Source organism: Puma concolor, chromosome B2 (assembly GCF_028749965.1).
Source record: "Puma concolor isolate L17-30 chromosome B2, mPumCon1.1.hap2, whole genome shotgun sequence".
NCBI lineage: Eukaryota > Metazoa > Chordata > Mammalia > Carnivora > Felidae > Puma > Puma concolor.
The window spans coordinates 88,103,412-88,119,099 of record NC_141671.1 but is presented as its reverse complement, the minus strand read 5'-3'; the positions used below and the strand labels follow the sequence as shown (position 1 = coordinate 88,119,099).

At 37.0% G+C, this 15,688-nt stretch overlaps 1 long non-coding RNA gene across 3 annotated transcripts in view; it reads left to right on the top strand.

Moving 5' to 3' along the window:
* The window catches only part of LOC147581096 (uncharacterized), a 206,395-nt gene that overhangs the window by 186,877 nt on the left and 3,830 nt on the right, over positions 1-15,688 (top strand). Inside the window, exons 6-8 of one of the 3 annotated variants that reach the window (XR_015251406.1) lie at positions 9,498-9,746; positions 13,276-13,376; positions 14,477-14,592. This is a non-coding gene — a long non-coding RNA (uncharacterized LOC147581096). Of the gene's footprint in view, positions 1-9,497; positions 9,747-13,275; positions 13,377-14,476; positions 15,196-15,688 lie in introns of those variants that run through there. The other 2 variants (XR_015251408.1, XR_015251407.1) reach the window with 2 other exon arrangements.

Genomic DNA, 15,688 nt, shown 5'->3' with positions numbered 1-15,688 from the left:
CTGATTTTTTTTAAGTTTATTTATTTTGAGAGAGAGAGAGAAAGAAAGGTGAGAGAACAAGCATGAGCAGGAGCAGGGGAGGGACAGAGAGAGGGAGAAAGAGAGAATTCCCAGCAGGCTTCACGCTCAGCATGGAACCTGACTTGGGGCTCCAGTTCATGACCGTGAGATCATGGCCTGAGCTGATATCAAGAATTGGATACTTCACTGACTGAGCCACCCAGGCGCCCCAACTGATTTTTTAACTAATGGAAAAAAAAAAAAAGTCCTTTTTGAAATAGCTTCTGTGCTTTGGCTTATAGCTAACATTTGGCTTTGACAATGGTGTCTTTGTCTATAGCATGTTCCATTTTGTGCCTCATATTTGACCTGATAAAAAGCATGATATAGAAGATGAATAAACACAATAGTAGAAATTAAGAGACAAGTTAGTACTGATTATGCCAAGCAGGGCCTATGTAAACTTGAGAAAGTCTCTTCTCTGAACTCTTCAGACTTCTCTGAACTCTTATTTGTAAAATGAAGGAACTGAACCAGGTGGTTGAGAATATTTCTTGGCATTATGAAACAGTGAATATCTATTTCTGTTTTAATCTGACCATTTGGTATTTTATGTTATGTGTTAATTTTTTTCTTTACTTGAATGTTCCATGATAACTTTTTTTTTTCTTTTTTTTTTTTTTTTAATTTTTTTTTTTTTTCAACGTTTATTTATTTTTGGGACAGAGAGAGACAGAGCATGAACGGGGGAGGGTCAGAGAGAGAGGGAGACACAGAATCGGAAACAGGCTCCAGGCTCTGAGCCATCAGCCCAGAGCCCGACGTGGGGCTCGAACTCACGGACCGCGAGATCGTGACCTGGCTGAAGTCGGACGCTTAACCGACTGCGCCACCCAGGCGCCCCTCCATGATAACTTTTGATGCTTACTTTGTGAAATATATTTGGCATCAAAGTATTCTAATAATGAATCAAGATTCTCGTTAGATTTTATGTGTAGAAAAGATTCTATTCTTGACTCTAAATTGAATTAATAGATGCTTTTTAAGTTATTTCTATTCTCAGATTAGGTCTTCAGTTCATTAATAATGATTTGTGAACAGTAGCTTTGTGTCACAGACTAGTAGATGAACACTAATGTTAACGTAAGTTTAGAGTCTATACATTCCCCTCAGAGGTCAACTTTTTCAAGTACTGGAAACAACTATTTTTGTTTAACATTATATTTCTAACAAATGCAAATTTAATAATGTTGATAACCAAAACTTAAACTTCATGATGCAATGAAAACACAATCATATCCGATTTGTTAATCTTAAAAACAGCCCAGTTAGCTCGGATAGGTTTGTTTACCTGGAAATCCATTTTTTTTTTGTCTACAGAAGTGAATGATAGCAATAATAAATATGTTATTATGCCAAACACTATAAACACATAGTCTCATAGCAATTCTGTTAGGTACTAAACATTTCTAAATTTACAAATGGGGAGATTTAAGCAACTTGTCTGAAGTCTGCAAAAGGTTCCATAGACTTCTTTCTAATGCATTGTGGAGCAGCACGTTGAGATGAATAACCTAATAGGAAAGCTAAAGTGATATGGATATGTGTTTCTGTAATGCAAGTTTGGTTACAGGTGATTGGCAAATATAAAAATGGGCAAGTGGAAATTGTTTCTGAGTGATTTTTTTCTAGTGTGCAAATGTGTTTGAAGCATGCAGAAACAAGCATTCATGCAGTTAAAGGGAAAATTTTAGTAATATGCAGAAGTAATGGTTTTCAGAAACAACTGTTTTCTCCAGAGTTAAGGTATTTAGTGCTGCTGCTGTGAGTGCAGATGAAGAATCTGGGAAAACATTTCCTTCATTTTGAGATTGAGAGAGGGAGAGATGAGAGAGAAATGAAAAAATAAAAAGCTGCATCTTAAGGCTCTTTTTTTTGTCAAACAATATTCTGTTGGAAACAGCTACATACAAAGATCTATGGTTCCAAGAAGGATCAATTGACCAAGATGCTGGATGCAAATGTGCAAATTTCTGGGATTTTTAACTGTGCAAGGAATTTCATTGTTACTGCTTTTGTTACTTTTTCATAAATCTTAGTATTTTTTGTGCACAGAACAGAAAGCAGCCATCATGGCAGAAACTTCCTCTGTCACAATCTCTTTGTTGCATTCATATTCATGGCCACTTAGCTCAGCTGATAAATGTCATGGTAATGAGATTACCCTCTATTTCAGGGCTTCCCACTGTGCTATGGCTGTAATCTGTACTTCAGATCCCTGATGAAATTAAGAGGAAAAAAATATATAGATGAATTAGTGCAAACTAGTCATCCTCAAAAGAAAACTTTTTCAAAGAATTACTAATTTTACCAAAAGAGAACCTACATTTAGATCAAGTGTGTTTTTTTTCTATTAAAACAAATGTTACAAAATACTAAAAATAAAAAAAAAATGTTTACTTATTTTTGAGAGCGAAAAGAGAGACAGAGAGAGAGAGAGAGAGACAGGGCATGAGATGGGAAGGTGCAGAGAGAGAGGGAGACACAGAATTTGAAGCAGGCTCCAGGCTCTGAGCTGTCAGTACAGAGCCCAATGCGGGGCTTGAACTCACGAACTGTGAGATCATGACCTGGGCTGAAGTTGGATGCTTAACCAGCTGAGCCACCCAGGCGCCCTATATTAAAAATTTTTTAATCACCAATATTGTTCCCATCATAAGAATACTATTTTTATTTTGACATATTACATCCAGACTTTGTTGTCTTGCTCATTAGTAGATAGACCTTTAAAAATAGTTGCAACAATAACATATACATAATTTTGACATCTGTGTTTTCACTTGTTGTCATTTACTTTTTTTTTCCAATCACAGCGAATTTCATATCAACATCATGATTTATGAAACCTCTCCTACTCTTTGGTATTTGAATTATTATTTTTTCTTATTATATGTCTTGAAGAAAACATCTTGGTCAAGATAGCTCTTTCTCTATGTGAAATCATTTTCTAAGAACACACAATGATGGTGAAGATTATTGGATAAATATTTCTTTAAAAAGAAAAAGCAAGCACACAAGAAAGAAAGCTATGACAGTTAATATATATATCACCATACTACTTTTCATAATGGGTGAAAAGTTTTGAATTTCACCAGCAGTATGTAAACAGACTTGTCTCATCACAAGCTTTTATTCAATCTTTTTATTTTCAAGATTGGTGAAAGGTACAAAACAATATTTCAATATTGCTTTTGTTTGCATTTCTTTCTAAATGCTGGGCATTTTCCCAAGGAGATGGTCTGTTGCTTATTTACTGGGACATAGTTTTTTAAACCTTTTAAAAATAGGCTTTTGACATATAATGGACATACAACAAACTGCTTATATTTACAGCCTAAAATTTTGTAAGTTTGACTTATAGCCATCACCACAATCAAGAAAAAGAACATACATACCCTCTTCAACTTTTTTTTAATGTTTATTTATTTATATTGAGGTAGAGTGAGCTAGTGGGGAGGCAGGGTGGGGTAGAGAGAGAGAGAGAGAGAGAGAGAGTCCCAAGCAGGCTCTGCTCTGTCAGCACAGGCCCAAAGTGGGGCTTGAACTCATGAACTGTGAGATCATGACCTGAGCCAAAACCAAGAGATTGGATGCTTAATCGCCTGAGCCATCGAGGGACCCCATACCCTCTTCAACTTCTGAAAGAATTTGTGTAAAATCAGCATTTTTTTCCCTTACATATTTGGCAGAATTTGCTAATAAGCCATCGAAGTCTAGAGATTTATTTGTGGAAAGGTATTTATTTATTTATTTATTTATTTATTTATTTATTTATTTATTTTTTAAATGTTTATTTATTTTTGAGAGAGAGAGACCGAACACAAGCAGGGGAGGGGTAGAGAGAGACAGAAACACAGAAGTGAAACCAGGCTCCAGGCTCTGAGCTGTCCACACAGAGCCCGACGCGGGGCTCAAACTCACCAACCGTGAGATCATGACCTGAGCTGGAGTCGGATGCTTAACCAACTGAGCCACCCAGGTGCCCCAAAGGCTTTTAACTACAAATTCAATTTTTGAAAACAGTTATTAGGTTATTCAGGTTCTTTATTTTTGAAGGAGTTGTGTTTGTTCGTGCCTTTTAAAAACCTGTGCATTTCACACAAGTTGTCAAATTTCCTGGCATATGGTTGTTTATAGTATTCTCTCTTTAACCTGTCAGTGCCTGCAGATTCTGTAGTCAGGCTACTTTTCTTATTTATGATGTTGGTAATTTATGTGTTTTTTCCACACTCAATCTAGCCAGAAATTTTTCTTTTTTTTTTTGTTTTTGTTTTTGTTTGGATAATTTTAATGTTTATTTATTTCTGAGAGAGAAAGACAGAGCATGAGTAGGGAAGGGGCAGAGAGAGAGAGGGAGGCACAGAATCTGAAACAGGCTCCGAGCCAGCAGCAGAGAGCCTGACGTGGGGCTCAAACCTGGAAATGGTGAGATCATGACCTGAGCCGAAGTTGGTCGCCCAACTGACTGAGCCACCCAGGCGCCCCTTGTTTGGATAATTTTAAGTAGTACTTTCCCAACTTCTCAACTCTTGTGTCTTTGGAAACCCGATAAAACTGATAGAGTTAAAAACAATACCTGACATAGTGTTATATTAGACTTAAATTGTAAGTTAGGCTTTATTACAATGTACCACATAAGGAAATGAGATTCCAATGGCACAAAAAAGTTTCCTAAGTGTTTGACTTGCTCAAAGAAGTAATGCTGTCTCAAAATGGAAGGCATTGATCTTTTTGCTCCATTAACAATGTTAATATTAATATTTTCATAATTAGTTTTTTCTGTGGTTGATGATACTCAGTGTACCAATGAAAAGACTGAATCATTACTTAATACAGTTATTAGAATACAGTAAGTTAGGGGTGAAGATTCAGCCAAATTGTGATCTCATAACATCGGAGACTTAAGTATTAAAATAGAAGAAACAAAGAGAATCATTGGCCATCTGAAGAAAACATTTTATGGGAAGAAGACACTAACATCAGTGCAGCTCCATTGTAGCTGGATGGTAGCAAAATAGCAGAACTCTTCCTCCAGCCCTTGGGTCCTTCTCATCAGACCAGAGATTCTTGTCTAGTGGGGTTACGATAGCCAGAAATTTTTCTATTTTATTAGTCATCTCCAACGACCCAGTTTTGATTTCATTGATTTTTATCTAAATTTTCTTTACAAAATTATCTAAAGTTTTCTATTTTTTATTCCTTTATTTTCTGCTCTTAGTGTTATTATCTACTTTCTTCTGTTTAATTTAGATTTAACTTCTGGTTGGATGTCAGATATTGTATACTTTATCTTGTTGGATAATAGATATTTTTTATTCTTACAAATATTCTCGAGCTTTCTTTTGGATACAGTTACTTAGAAACAGTTATTCTGTCAAGGCTTGCTTTTGAGCTGTGTTAGAATCAGGGCAGCCTTGAATCAAGGACTAACTTCCCCTACTGAGGCACTACATTGTGAGTACTCTACCCTAAATCCTGTGAATTTCAAAGTTTTCTCTTCTTTCTTGCAGGTGCAGGAAAGTTAACTAGTCCCAGCCTTATATTATTTCTAAGTATTGTTCCCTCTAATCCTTCTAGGTTGTTTTTCTCTGGTCTCAGGGTAATTTCCTTACATGAATATTTTGACCCACACTCAGCTGAATATTTACAGGGGTCCCTCTGCAGATCCTTGGATCTCTTGGTCTGTTTGTCTCTGTCTCCCTATCTCTCTGTCTCTCCCTCCACAGTTCTCTCCTATTTGGTACTCTGCTCTCAGACTATCAATTGTCTCTCTGTGTCCTCAACTCAGGGGTCTTTTGTATCCATTCTTGTTGACTTTTTAGAAGTGGTTTTGCTTGCTTTTCATCTATGATTAATCTCCTCATTTGTCTATTTATTTTTGTGTAACAGGCATCGTAATCAGGAAAATTACTTATAGAAATAATTGACAGCTCAGGATGACTATCTTCCTTTAAAGAAGATTTTAGTGCTTCTGCTGGTCTCTGGGTTCGCTATTTGTCTGCATAACTTGACACTGAGATTTGTGTTTGAAGTTTTCTTGTCTACACAGATGACCTGGGCTGTAGTCTGGGTTCCTTCTTTCGTCTTAATCCTGTGGCTCTTTGGATCCCAACTCAAAGCAGACAGTGGAGTTTAGCCGGATTGCATACTTCACAGGTCCTGGAGGCAGAGAGATCTGTCACCCAAGACTTGTGATGAGGCTAAAAATGCACAAAACAAAAAGTAGCTCGGCTTTTGGTGATGACCAACTTATGATTAGTTAATGACCCTGGCAAAATGTTCCAAATTGCCATGTTAAAATCTCTGGGTCTCATCCTTTCCAGTGGCATTTTAATTCCTTACCACCTACCTATTTGGTAAATTTAGGAAAGTGATTTTTATATTTCATCCATCAGTTTAAAAAAATTCTTTTAATGTTTATTTAGTTTTGAGAGAGAGAGAACATAAGTGACGGAAGGGCAGAGAGAGAGGGAGACAGAATCTGAAGCAAGCTCCAGGCTCTGAGTTGTCAGCACAGAGCCCAATGTGGGGCTCAAACTCAAGAACTGTGAGATCGTGACTGAGCTGAAGTCGGACGTTTATGCGACTGAGCCACCCAGGCACCCCATCATCTATCTTTCTGGTTATGTTTATCAGAAGAGTTTTTCTGAAATATTTAGTCCACTGACAATATATTTCCCTTTAAATGTCAATAAGCAGTGTTGCCGCTTGTAAAGTCACGGTCTGAAATGTTAAATGCAGTATTACTTTAAATCTTTTAAATTCTTATAATACCAAATACAATGGTCAAATAATTATGACGATTAAAAATGTCTCCAGTTATTACCAAACGTCCCCTGGGGAGCAAAACTGCTGCTGGTGAAGAGCCACTGCTGACCGAAATCTGGAGGTGGGGTCGCAGGCTCCACCGGACATGCGTAGAACCATCACGTTGCACTCTCTGCTCCGAGGACTCTGCCCCAGCGTAGGGCTCTAGCCTGGTTTCTGCAAACCCTGAATGTCTCGTTGCTTATTCCTCCCTCATAGACACAAGGCTACAATTAAACAGAATTGTTTTTTTGTTTTTGTTTTTTTCTTCTCTGTACTTCTTCTCATGGGGAGGGCATTCTATTCCCTTTTCTCAGCACGTAGTCCTTTCTAACTTCCTAACACCTGTCGTGTCCAGTTTAAATGCCATTCCTTTTCTGGGGCCTTTCTTCACCTTCTCATGTGCATTTCCCCCCTCACTTTGAATGTGGTTCCTCCCCTGCATGTATGAATGATCAGATAAATCATGAAAAATATGAGGGAAGAATTTGTGTCTTATCCATCTATTGTCTTCTAGAAACAAAGGACAGGTCCCTGCATCTGGTAGGCACTAAGTAAATGTTTGTTGAATGAATAAATCACTGTTTTGTAAGATGGGATAGTAATTGTCTTCCAGATACTACTTCTAGAAAGGAACTACTTCCTTAGCTTCTGTTTTGGAATCATCATATATTTATCACCAAAGGATTTAACTAAATTATACCCTTCCTAAGTTCCTATTTCTTTGCACATATTAATTCTTGGAACGTTATGTCCCATACATGGACTACGTACTAGGTACCGTTTTATTTCCATTTATTTGTCTGATAATAAGCTGCTCTCTATCTTTACTGTTGATTATTTTTAAAAATAATTTAAGGACATTGATTGTATGCACACAATTTGATCTTGTCTATCCATGTTGACACTTACCTCAATTTTAGAATTTATAAGAAGAGAATCCTATAACCAATTGAAATTAAACTGAAAATAAATAAACTTAATTTTTGTTCAATTTTCCTTGTGGTTCAATTGTTTCTTGTGTAATGTTTTACTGACCCAGAGTAAAATCAAATTATAGCAACATTTCCCAAAGAATGTTGTGCCAATGTTTTTAGGTAACCCACGAAAATAGAAAGTTGATAGTTAAATAAACTGTTGAAACTTTATGGTATATCTTGCTCTGGGGAATTCATAATTCACAGCAACATATTAAAAGTAGTAAGAAATCCTATAACAAAAATCAATCAATTATTGTTCCAATCTCATTGAACCTATTGTTTCTAAACCGTAGACCTTAGTGTTTTTTTTTTAAATTTTTTATTTTTTAACATTTTTTTTTATTATTTATTTTTGAGACAGAGATGGACAGAGCATGAACAGGAGAGGGGCAGAGAGAGAGGGAGACACAGAATCTGAAACAGGCTCTAGGCTCTGAGCTGTCAGCACAGAGCCCAACACGGGGCTCGAACTCACGGACCGTGAGATCGTGACCTGAGCCAAAGTCGGATGCTTAACCGACTGAGCCACCCAGGCGCCCCGACCTTAGTGGTTAAACATTGAGGTCCTGGTAGTAGATGGCCTGGCCTCCAATTCCCACTCTAACTGTGTAAACTTGGGTGAGTGTCCCAATTTTTTGGCTGGGAAAAAAGGAGGTAATGGTGGAACTGTAGAGTGTTGTAAGGATTAAAGAATACATGTGAAGTACAGTGAGTCTTGAATAACAAGGACTTGAACTACAGGGGTCCACTTACACATAACATGGGTTTTTAACAATACAATCCTGTAAATGTAATTTCTCTTCCTTATGATTTTCTTTTTCTTTTTTTTTTTTTTTAATATTCATTTAGTTTTGAGAGAGAAAAGACAGAGCAAACAGGGAGGGGCAGTGAGAGAGAGAGAGAGACAGAGAGACAGAGAATCCCAAGCAGGTTCCACACTGTCAGTGCAGAGCCTGAAGCAGGGCTCAAACTCAAACCATGGGAACATGACTAAACTGAAACCAAGAGTCAGACACTTACTGAGCCACCCAGGTGCCCCTTCCTCATAATTTTATTAATGACATTTTTTTTTCTCTAGCTTACTTTATTGTAAGAATATATAGTGTATATATATTGCTTTATCAGTAAGGCTTCTGGTCAACAGTAGTTAGGGTTTAGGGGAGTCAAAAGTTATATTGCATGGATGAAGGGGTCAGTGTTTCTAACCTCCATTTGTTCAAGAATTAACTGTACTTAATATTGCCTGGATTATTTAAAACCCTCAATATACATGTGTTATTATTATTTCATTAATTATTAATCATCATAATTTATTAATAATTATAATCAATAATCACATTATTAAAGTTATTGGGAATTCTATATCAGTATAATTAATAGGATTAATATATTTAATACTAATTTATCAACAATTATTTGTTATTGGCATTATTATCAGATAAATCCTGACCACAGGATTTACTTTGGAGTAAGACCTATGAGGGTCACTATGGGATTTGTTAAGACATTTGGAGGGATTGTTACGGAGTTGTTTTTAATATAGTAGCCTTTCTAGGGAACTACGCTCAGATGGATTAGTTTTTATCTCTGGGCACGCACCTGCCAGTAGGCTGTAGGAAACAGCCAGTAAATGAAGTTGTTTCCCTCCAGGTGCACTGAAGTGCCCTACAATCCTCTCTGCCCAGAGAGAAGAATGAAGCATGAAGCCAAGAGAAAGAAAAGGACCTCCCTGCCTCCTCACATACAGATACGTACACGTACAGATGAGCATACGGAAACACAGATCCCTGCATCATGACATATATGCAGGCATCCGTTCTCAAAGAAGACACACTCACGTCGGAGGAGCGTTGCTGAAGTTCCCACGGGCTTTCCCGTTCCTGGTCCTACTCTCAAGAGGTTTGGCACTGAGTTCTCAGAACCACACTTCAGAATGTTTGCAGTTTTTCTTTTTGGCTTACTTTAGCTCCTCTTGATTTATTTCATTAGCATTTTTTTTCCCAGAAATATCTCAATTTCAATTAAAATATCTCACATTTTATTGCAAAAAAAAACCTTGATAAAATCCCCAATTTCTCCTATTTCAAAGGTATAGATCAATACATCAATACAAATTTGGGATTTATTTTAACTATATTTGATGAATAGTAGCTTAAAAAGAACTTAGCTTTTATTTAGAGCCTTAGAGACATGATACACATATGCATCGTGTTTAAAAGTTGGAAGTCAAAAAATAGCTTTAATAACAAAACTAAAGATAGTGTCAACAGAAATTATTAATGTGCTTCCTAAATATATTTTAATGAAATGGTGCATTTTGTATTTTGCATTTAAATTTAATTAATAAATACGTAATGATATGGCTCATAAGGATCTGGTTAGAGAATTTTAACTGAAACAAATGAAATATTTGGACTGTAAGGCAAATTTTGTGCATTAAGTCACATGAATTGAGGCCAAACTGGAAATAATTTTGCCACCAATTTATAGTGGCTATAAGGAGAGTATCCTTTATGAAACCATCTAGTATTTAGGAATCTACAGATGATTAATTGCAAAAAGCTATATGAAGTTTTTTGAATAATCTAGCTGAAATACATACTGTCACATAGAATACTATGATCATAAAATACTGTAACATAACATAAAATGTGCTGCTAGATTTAATTAATTTATTTTCAATTATTTTTAATATTTATTTATCTCTGAGACAGAGAGACAAAGAGACAGAGAGTGAGCAGGGAGGAGCAGAAAGAGAGAGACACAGAGTCCAAAGCAAGCTCCAGGCTCTGAGCTGTCAGCAAAGAGCCCAATGCGGGGCTCGAACCCATGAACCGTGAGATCATGACTTTAGCTGAAGTTGGAAGCTTAATCGACTGAGCCACTTGTACTGTTACATTTTAGAAGAATAAAGATTTTCACTTTCATAGTTCCTGTTATTAAGTTACTATTGAAGGTTTAGGGTGCCAAAACTGGGGGATTTTAAATTTCAGACTTATTGAAAATTATATTGTTATCGTTTCATTCACTGAAGAATCTAAATATTGATTCTACAGTTTTCAAGATACTGGGTAAGAGGTATCTTAGCATTTTTATTTCTAGATCTAATTGAAGATATAATCTGAAGATTGACCATATTAGAAAACAGATTTGGATAGCCACCTTATAAGCTATAAAGATTTTTAGAATTTAAAAATAGAAACACAGTTCTTAAAGGCTGAATTAAGAAGTCAACACTAACCTGTATCCGTATACTTGTAGTCATACACATGGAAAAGACAGTTGAGTGTTTTTACATTAAAATAATCATTGTTATATGGATGCTGTTTAGTTTTTTCTACTCCTGAAGTGAGGAAAACAGTTACTTTTATATTATCTCTTTGCTTAATTTGAAGGTAAATATTAAAAACAAATGGCTCTCTTAAATTATATTTAATGAGGAGAATAAAAATTATGTCAATTGTATAACGGAAAAATTTGGTAAATATTGTAGATTATTTTGCTTTTTAAAAAAGGGTTATATTTGAGAGAGAGTGCAAGCAAGAGAGGGGTAGAGAGAATGGGAGACAGAGAATCTGAAGTAGGCTCTGTGCTGACAGCAGAGAGCCCTATACAGGGCTCCAACCCATGAACTGTGAGACCACAGCATGACCTGAAGTCAGATGCTTAACCGACTAGGCCACTCAGGCACCCCGATTATTTTGCTTTTGATAAACACTTTTCTGCATATCTCTTACATGGCTATTTGAGTAAAAAGTTATCTCCAGCAGGAGTGCCTGGGTGGCTCAGTTTGTTAAGAGTCCAACTTCGGCTCAGGTGGTGATCTCATGGTTCGAGGGTTTGAGCCCCGCATCAGGTTCTGTGCTGTCAGCTCAGAGCCTGGAGCTTGCTTCGGATTCTGTGTCTCCTCTCTCTGCTCCTTCCCCCATCTCTCTCTCTCTTAAAAATAAATAAACATTAAACAAATAAAAAAAATTATCTCCAGAAGAGTTAATTCTTCTTCAGGAGTAAACAGTTAAAAACATTTCATTTCTTTGAGAAAGAGCTCATCTGAAGAGACTAGGTGACAATGTAGTTCTCCAAATCACATCAATATTTGTCTATAGCTTTGCTGGAATAAATGTTTGCCCTATAAATGAATTTACAAGTCAAAAAATAAATTACTTGACTAGATTGCTAAACTAGGAGATTTTAGGAAATATAGAGTTTCTGGCTTTCTTTTCTTGTATAGGATCATCTAGAGCATCATCTCTGTAACCTCAGAGACTTATCAAAATTGAAGCAGGTCTCTTAAGGTGCTGCCAAAGACTCTATGGTGGTCTCACCTTTGGTGGTCTCACCTTTGGTGGTCTCACCTTTGGTGGATCCATTCTGACCACTGAGTTTCTGAGTTCTTCCTTTGGTCCGGTCTTCTCCCAAGTCCCTGATGCCATGCAGCTCCAGACTCCATATAGTACAAGTCTGGTCTTTCACAAGACTTCTCCCAGGTTAAGGGAACCCAACCATCTGTCCTTCACTCTCCTCTTCCAGACATCTGCTCCGGACTTCTGTGCCTTCCTATTTGAGTACTCTCTTTCACATATAGAGAAGTATTCATGCCTTCCTCTGCCCTCTTATAATTATCTGTCTGTTCCTGGACTATCATTTCTTGTCTGTTGCCCCAACCTGTGGAAATCACATAGTGCTTTAGTTACTGGAATGAACTTTCTTTTATCATCTAAAACTTGGGTCTGCTAATTACCTGCCCTGCTTCAGTTGGTGGAACTATTTCTACGTCTCAGTTTCTCTCAGTTTTCCCTGTCTCACTACAGTGAATAAGATCATATCTGAAAGACATTTGAGGCTGGAGATTATTGGGGTGATGGGAAGAAAAGAGCTTAAAGGATCAAGAATTTTGCTTAATCGAACTTGTCAATGTGCTTTGTACTGAATTCAGGATTAGTGTATTTTTTCTTTCAAAGTTCACAAATCTGAAGATGGAAGATGAGCTTTCAATTTTTTTGGTCATTGCATATAACTTGCTAGGATAGGAAAATAGTTTTTTTTTTTTTTCAACGTTTATTTATTTTTGGGACAGAGAGAGACAGAGCATGAATGGGGGAGGGGCAGAGAGAGAGGGAGACACAGAATCGGAAACAGGCTCCAGGCTCTGAGCCATCAGCCCAGAGCCTGACGCAGGGCTCCAACTCCCGGACCGCGAGATCGTGACCTGGCTGAAGTCGGACGCTTAACCGACTGCGCCACCCAGGCGGCCCACTAGGGAAATAGTTTTACTAGGTAATTTAATAAGGGAATCGGATGGATTGAGGTGTTTTGTCAAGTAACTAATGGAACTATTAGGATTTTAGTCCTAATTAGATATCCAGACTAGAAATCCTGAAGCAGATCAGATGTTCTGACTATACAACTTACTGAATATCCTCTACAGAGAACTTCTGATTTCCAAGATGGGCATGGAATGTGAATCTGGAGCCACTTGTTTTCTTGGATGAAGGCCAGACAAAGGTGCATCACAATCCCATAGCAAAGGTATGTACCGAGAAGGGCTCATCAGACTCAAATGTCTTATGATTTTGAACCCAGGTTGCACTACAGCAAAATGTAGCTGGCCTTAAAGCAACGTTTTTCAGAGTATTACTTCAACCACTGCTTTTAGTGATGTAAATTAGCATTATAGAAAAACAGAGTTTCTATGATGAAATATATTTTAGAACTGCTGAGTTAAATAAAAGTAAGCAAACTTCTTTATTGAAGGACATCCCGAGCACTTTAATATATGAAAGTGCTCTGTGAATCTTCAAAAAAGGAATATTTTGTGAAGTATTCTGCAAATGTTTTTGATCATGTACCCAAATTTTATTCAACGAAAACTACAAAAAACAAATGTTTGACGCTAGTCTAATTTGGGACATAGATTTAGGGAACCCATTTGATGCAGTGTTCAGATGCAGAGTGATCATTAGCAAACATCATCATTTACTAAAATAAATAACATATGTTGACAAATGTAACGAATAGCCAAATGGTCACGCAAATGTTTCCTTGTGCTTCTAAGCTCATAAACCCTAAAAATAGTATTTTGTACTTGAAGTAATTATAGTTTGCATAATTAAAATCCTGAGTTTTAGGTATGGCTACTGATTTGGGGCTTAATATTTTTTATTATGGCAGAAACTGGCAATCCCAGAGGGAGGCTTAACCTTGAAAAATAATCTTTTTGCTCTTTTTTATGAAACTGTGTGTTGTAGGAACTGATGGCCCTGCCAGTTTCTGGGACTTGGATTTGTTTTCTTGTTGACTGATGGCTACATACCCATTGTTAAAGGTGTTCCAAAAAATTTTTAAAGTCTTCTTTAAGTGTGATGAAGGGGAAAAAGACTAGAAAGGCAAAATTGAATTTTCTATCCAGAAAGAATTTTTCAGTTTCCCCCAAGTCAGTTCTATCCTCAAGGAAGCTTGTCAGACTGCTTAAAATATGATACGGTCTGAGTTACCACTACGACCAGCTTGTTTTAGACATGGAGTTCCCAAAGCAGTGTCTGCTCTACAAGGATTTTTGTTTCTTTGTTTCAGAGTACCTGGCTACTGAGAGTAAGTTACCAAATACTCAATATTCTTCCTATCTCTAGGATGCCTCCAGTTATGTTCTCTGACTTTTCTCCGTGATGAAAACCACTTTCTCTGCCTACCCCACAACAGAGGAGTAATTTGGAGATACTCATGTAATCATCACATGATCTTATAAGTAAGATGTTGTTATTCCTGTCTTCCATGAGAGGAAACGGAGGTGAAGAGAAAGAACTGACCTTCCCAAGGCCACACAGTTGGTAGTGAGAAAGCTGTGTTGAACGTGAGCAGTCCTTGTCCAGAGCCCAGACACTTCAAGCCACTACATCACACCCCTCTTGTCAGCTAAAGGGAGATCCTAATCATTAAAATGCATTGCAGTGGACCATGACAGTGCATAAGATACTATGACGCTTGCTTCCATTTTTTCATGATCTAGAGTTTGAGAAAGGTGCATTGTGGCTTTACTCACACTGTACATCTGCTTATAAATTTTCACTGACTTTATGTCACACTGCAGTATGAATCATTTGAAACCAACCAGCCTAGTCTATATTTGTCAGTGTAAGTGTCAAGCACTCTATATTCTGAGCTTTTATTTCAACACTCGAATGCTTTATCTAATGTTATTCTTCATGGACATACCACTATAATCAGTCATGTTTGTTTGTTTGTTTATTTATTTATTTATTTATTTATTTAAATATATGAAATTTATTGTCAAATTGGTTTCCATACAACACCCAGTGCTCATCCCAACAGGTGCCCTCCTCAATACCCATCACCCACCCTCCCTCCCTCCCATCCCCCATCCGCCAGGCATATTTATTTAACTTATCCTGCTTCCAACGCTTTGTTCATATTTCCATTATAAGGAATATCCACACATCTTTTCAGATTGTCTAATTAAATTATTTCTTCAAGGACTATTTCACAGCTCACTTCTTCCATAAAAATGCTGACCACTTTACCTTCTGTCTCAAAACTTGTCTTTGAAACTTCTGAAATATATTTTAAATACAAAATATATTTTGCATCACAGTGGATGTGACCTTTGAGTGTAATCTTAAGGATGCTAAGAGTTCATTGGCCAGAAAAACAGCCTGGGCTCTGGATGGTGTGGGAACTGTCACAGAAGAGCAAACATGACAGAGCATTCCAAGGGAAAAGCTTAGAAAAATTGGTAAAAGCCAAATATTAAAAAAAGTATGAAACTTCCTACCAATTGAGGAATATGTCCTGAAAACAATGAGAAATCAAGGAGAGATCCTAAA